Genomic DNA, 6,000 nt, shown 5'->3' with positions numbered 1-6,000 from the left:
TGTCTCAGCACAGAAAGAATCCAGCAAGAGGCAAAGTGGCAGGCAAAGAGTGAGTTTATTAGCATTCAGGGCGCATGTGAGAAAAACTAGCCTGCAGGCGAGAAGGCTCTGCCCCTTGGTCTGAGAGGACTTTATTTTTATAAACAAAAGAAAAGTGGGGAGGGGGAGAAGACCACCTCCTTCCTTATTCTTGGGCAGACATCAAGGCTTACATCAGTAGCTCCTCCTTTGACCTTATAAGGTTTAATCAAGACTGTCATGGTGTTATTTAAATCATACGCATATTAACCGAAGGGTGGTAACATATACTGATATACAGTAATTCAGGTTTCAGTACAATGTCCCCTTTCACCTAGTTTTTTGTTTTTTTTTTTGTTTTCCCCTTTCACCTATATTCCTGTCTTGGCTACATACAGAAATGCTACTCTTCAAGGACTATTAACTCCCTGACTTACCATATAAGAAGATTCAGACCCCTTACCTATTGTTTATCAGGATTTGTGGTTTGAGTGTGTCTGGTGCTTGCTTGCACCTGGTCTTCCTGCAAGGTAATGTAAATTGTTTCTAGGTTACTGGATTCTTTTCTTGAGTGGTCATTAAATTATAAGTCTCCCAAACCCCCTTAAAATTCTCTTTCTGTCTTTAATCTGTTAGTGTGATTTCTAAACTATTTAATTATCCTACTCTATTCTTATCAATGTTCTTAATTTATCCCTCTTCCCCCTCCCTGTCCCCTTTGGTAACCATAAGTTTGTTTTCTATGTCTGTGAGTCTATTTCTGTTTTGTATATAGATTCATTTGTACTATCTTTTAGGTTCCACATATAAGTGATGTCATATAATGTTTGTCTTCTCTATCTAACTTACTTCAGTAAGTATAATATTCTCTGGGTCCATCCATGTTGCTGCAAATGGCAATATTTCATTCTTCTTTATGGCTGAGTAATATTCCGTTGTATACATACCAAATCTTCTTAAGCCAATCATCTGTTGATGGGCACTTGGATTGTTTCCATGTCTTGGTTATTGAAAATAGTGCTACTATGAACATTGGGATGCATGTATCTTTTTGAAGTAGAGTTTTTGTATTTTCTGTATATATACCCAGGAATTGGATTGCTGGATCATATGGTAGCTCTATTTTTAGTTTTTTTAAAGAACTTCCATACCATTTTCCATAGTGTCTGCACCAATTTACATTCCCACCAACAGTGTAGGAGCGAACTCATCTGAACATACTAATTACTAGTAGTGAAGTTGAATTTGTAATAAAAAATTATAAATATATACACACAAGACAACAAAGTCCCCAAAATATATGAAGCATAACCCTGCAGGGTCCTTCTCCATTTTAGTAAGACTTTTCCAGTTAATTTGATTGAAGTATGCAGCTCACTTAATTTGACCTCATGTGAAAGAGTCAGGAATTAATCAACTTGACTTCACCATCCTTATTCCCTCAGATCTCCGGGCAAATAGAAACCAGAGGGCCCAGAATCCTGCTGATGTAATCCATATGCATCAGCCTCCAGGGCACAGAACAGGATGGAAAAAAGAGGAGAATGAATCTGGAGGGGTAAACTAAAGATATACAGCATGGCAAACTTGTCCCATTTTTCAGAGGGAAAACCCTAACAAAACCCTAATTATTATTTTCCTAAAAAGCATTGTCAATTTGATTGGTGAAAAAATGTGTTAAATATTTTTCTGTAGGGATACATTTTGTAACTAAATATTCTCTTTAGGAATAAATCTTATAAGTTTGCAGAACATGTGTGTGTGTGTGTGTTTGTGTGTGTGTGTAGAAATCAAGATTGAAATAAGTGGAAATATATACTTAATCTAAAGATGAATTATTCATAGCATAAGACTGTGAGTTTTTGAGAGGGAGTATCATATCAGTGGATTTTACCAACATTATCCTGGATTTGATAAGACTGAACCTAAGGGTAAGATTATCTCAAAGCATAGATCTCTAGTTGCTCATCACTAGATTTGATTTCAAATCACTAGATTTGGTATAATGTACTATGGATGATTTTTTTTTTTACACTGGAAATATTCCCACAGAGATGATCATCTCATGGCAAGTTGACTAACATGACCTTAGCCCAGCTAATACCTCCCTTGTTTAATTTGCTCTCTCTTTTTTTTAAAAATTGAAGTATAGTTGACTTGCAATATTATATTAGTTTTAGTTGTACAACATAGTGATTCAATATTTTTATAGATTATACTCCATTTAAAGTTTTTACAAAACAATGGCTATATTTCCCAGTACTGTGCAATGTGATATAGAGAACAAACTAGTGGTTACCAGTGGGGATAGGGAAGAGGGGAAGGGCAAGATAGAGGTATGGTTTTAAGAGATACAAACTAGTATGTATAAAATAGATAAGCAACAAGGATGATCTTTAAGGTGTGGATCAATTTGATGTTTTCACTGTGGCCCAAGAGTCACAAATGATTCTTACACTTTGGGCCAAATATTGGGAGACTCAGAGGCCTTAATGTGAGTACTGTGTGATAAATTCAGCATTTTCTTAACAAGAAAATTAATAACTGAGTTTTAGGGATGGCAGGGGGTTATGAATGAAACTAGAAAGTGCTTGAACTCTTGATAATGCAATTCTTCCTGTAGAATATCAAATAGATAGCAACAGTTCTGATTATGAAGGCTATAAAAAGGTAAGAGAAGATCATGGAAGTTGATGTTAATCTTGGCAAATATTCACTGTCCTCCACTTTGCTGGGAAAGGAGTATACACTTTCCTGCCCAATAACTTTGGACTTGGCCATGATATCTTTGGCCAATTAAATGTGAGCAGAAGTGAGAACACACCAATGATGCTTTAAGAGACTTTACATTTTACAATGGATCTCTTGTTCTTTACTGTGTCTAACTTGAGAATGAACATGTACCCCAAGGGGGCTGCTTCTTCAGCTTGGGTCCCAGAATGAAAAACATGTATCAGAGTCTCAGCCTGTCTAAAACCTGGAAATGCATGGCAGTATAAAGGTAACATGAACTTGGACTAGCCCTCTGTTATTGTAGGTAATGAGAGATTTCAGATTGTTTGGTTTCTTTAGTAAAGCTGGCTAACATAATTGCTTCTCACAGACCTTCCCTAAAATAGTTACTAAGTTGGAGACTGGTTTAAAATTTTTCCAGTGAGTAGTTGTTCTAAAATATGTACAATAAATCTTTTCCTTTATAGACAACTTTGGTCTTAATATTTAGAGATTTGGACAAAAGTACTATATAATTCAGTTAAAATTAATGTTCGATGGTTTCAAGAGTCGATATAAATGAGAAAAATGACATTTTCATTGGTATAAGTAAGGAATTTATTTTTTAAACCCTTTTTAATAACAGAGATGTACATATGTACCTGGGTAGACATTCATTCATTCATTCATCTAATATTCATGAATATATACTGTACACAAGTCACCGTACACAAGGCTTTGTATTGATCAGTGAATAAAACATAGTCCCTGCCTTCATGGAGTTTAACTGTATTTAGATTGGAGAGAGACAAAATGAATGTTATCTTTGATTATTGATCAAGCTGGAGTCTGATAGGTTTTGTGCATCTTAATGTCACCATTTCTCTCTTTGTAATTGATTAGCATTGTCTGGAGAGGTACACTTAGTATCTGCGATATCCAGTTCTACACTGGATTCGTTATATATTATAGTGTAACAAATTACATACACTAAAATGTAGTAGCGTAAAGCAACAAACATTTATTATCTTATGCAGTTTCTAAGGGTTAGGAATATGGGAATGACTTAGCAAGGTAGTTCTGGCTCTGGGTCTCTCACAAGGTTATAGTCAAATTGTTGGTTGGGGTTCCAGTCATCCAATGGCTTGACTAGGATTGGAGAATTCAATTTTAAGTTCTTTGACTTGCATGGCTGTTGACAGGAAGGCTTAGTTCCATTCCAGTTATTGACAAATGACCTAATTTCTTTGTCATGAAGGAATGTCCACAAGGTTGCTGAGTATACTCATGACATGGCAGTTTTCTTTCTTCCTTTGCAATCTGTGTGCTATTTATTTATTTATTTTTGCCTTATTACAGTGGCCAGAGCTTCTACTACCAGGTTTAATAAGAATGATGAGAACAGGTATTCTTGCCTTGTTCCTGATTTTAAGATGAAAGGATTCAGTCTTTTCACAATTGAGTGTGATATTAGCTGTAGGCTTTTTACAGATAGTCTGTGTCAAGTTGATATAGTTTTCCTTTATTCTCAAATTGCTGAGAGTTTTTATCAATGAATTCTATCAAATGATTTTCCTACATCAATTCATGTGGTCATATGATAACTCTTCTTTAGCTTATTAATATGATGATCTATATAGGTTGATTTTCAAATGTTGAAAACTCCTCACATATTTAATATGAATTTCAATTGGTCATATTGTGTGTTTTTTTTAATATATATATTGCTAGATTCAGTTCACTAATACTTTTGTTGAGGATTTTTGTGTTTAAGTTCATTATGGATATTGACCTATGGTTTTCTTTTTTGTACTATGTTTGTCTGGTTTTAGTATCAGGATAATATTGGTTTTATGAGTTGGAAAGCATTCTTTTCTTTTTTATATCCTAGAAGAGATTGTGTAAAATTGGTCTTAACTCTTTAAATGTTTGGTAAAATTCTGTACTGAAGTGAGCTAGGAATGGGTATTTCCTTTTCAAGGGTATTTTAATTAAAAATTCAATTTTTAATAGTTACAGGACTATTCAGGTTATATATTTCATCTGGTCTGAGTTTTGATAGCTTGTAGTTTTTAAGTAATTGGTTCATCTTTTTCTAAGTTGTCAAATTTATGTGCATAAAACTGTTTATACTATTTTCTTATTATCCTTTTATTGGCTATGTAATCTATGGTAACATCTCTTCTTTCCATTCCTGATATTGATGATTTACATCTTGTATCCTTTCATCTTTGCCACTCTTGCTAGAGGACTGTCAATTTTATTGACTTTTTTTTAAGAACTAGTTTTTAGTTTATTAATTTTCTCTATTGTTTTTTTCTGTATTCAATTTCACTTATTTATGATTTAAATTTTTATCATTTCTTTCCTTCTGCTCCTTTGCAGCTTATTTTACTTTGGTGAAATAATGAAAATACTGTTCCAGAAATCTAGAAGAAACAAAAATCTAGAGAATCGAACCCTGCTAATCCCATAAGGACTTCTGATTTCCTGAAAGGTAGTTGAGAAGCTGAACATAGGTTTTGAGAGGCCTGTGGGTTTAGGAAGATAAAAGCTGGATTCTAGGCCCCAGAAAAAGATGGGGGAGAGGCCTTGTATAACCACTGTGTTTTTAATTGAATCCTGAAGACCACATAAGTTCAAATTCATATTTCTTTTCTTCATATTTCTTTTCCTTGAAAATGGTAACATCACTAAGGGCTAAAGAGTTACTGGGGTCTAGCAGGCAACAGCATGCCTGGGTGAGGAAAAAGTGGCAGCGAATCTAGGGGTCAAGTAGGTGGCAGGCAAGAGCAGATAGTAGCATGATCATGAGATTGGTTATCTATGGGGAAAGAGGGGTGTGATTAAGCAAAAAAATAAGTACATTAAAGATAATGGGAAATAATTTAGAAATTTAGAAAATGAAAAGATTGTATAATATTATTGAAGTTATAGGTGTAGATGTAAACTTGTATTTTTCATAGTACATATACTTCGATTCAAATTACATATATATAGAAAGAGATTTATCTATTTATCTATTCATTTACCCCTATGTATCTATATGTCTATCTACCTATAGAGAAAGATATTGAGAAACGAAGAGTGACATAGCTGTGCACTAAGGTGACTCAGAAGCAATGACAGTCTAGAAAAAATGAGCACACAAAATACTCAGATCTTGATTTCTAAATGGTACCTTCCACTAAATTAACTCAAGTTCCTTGGAAAAAATAGCTTGTTCCAAGGTCGATGCAAGGAAAATACATAAGTCAGAAAATAAGTTCT

Source organism: Balaenoptera musculus, chromosome 5, assembly GCF_009873245.2.
Source record: "Balaenoptera musculus isolate JJ_BM4_2016_0621 chromosome 5, mBalMus1.pri.v3, whole genome shotgun sequence".
NCBI lineage: Eukaryota > Metazoa > Chordata > Mammalia > Artiodactyla > Balaenopteridae > Balaenoptera > Balaenoptera musculus.
The sequence above is the reverse complement of the archived record's forward strand: the minus strand, read 5'-3'. Positions refer to the sequence as shown.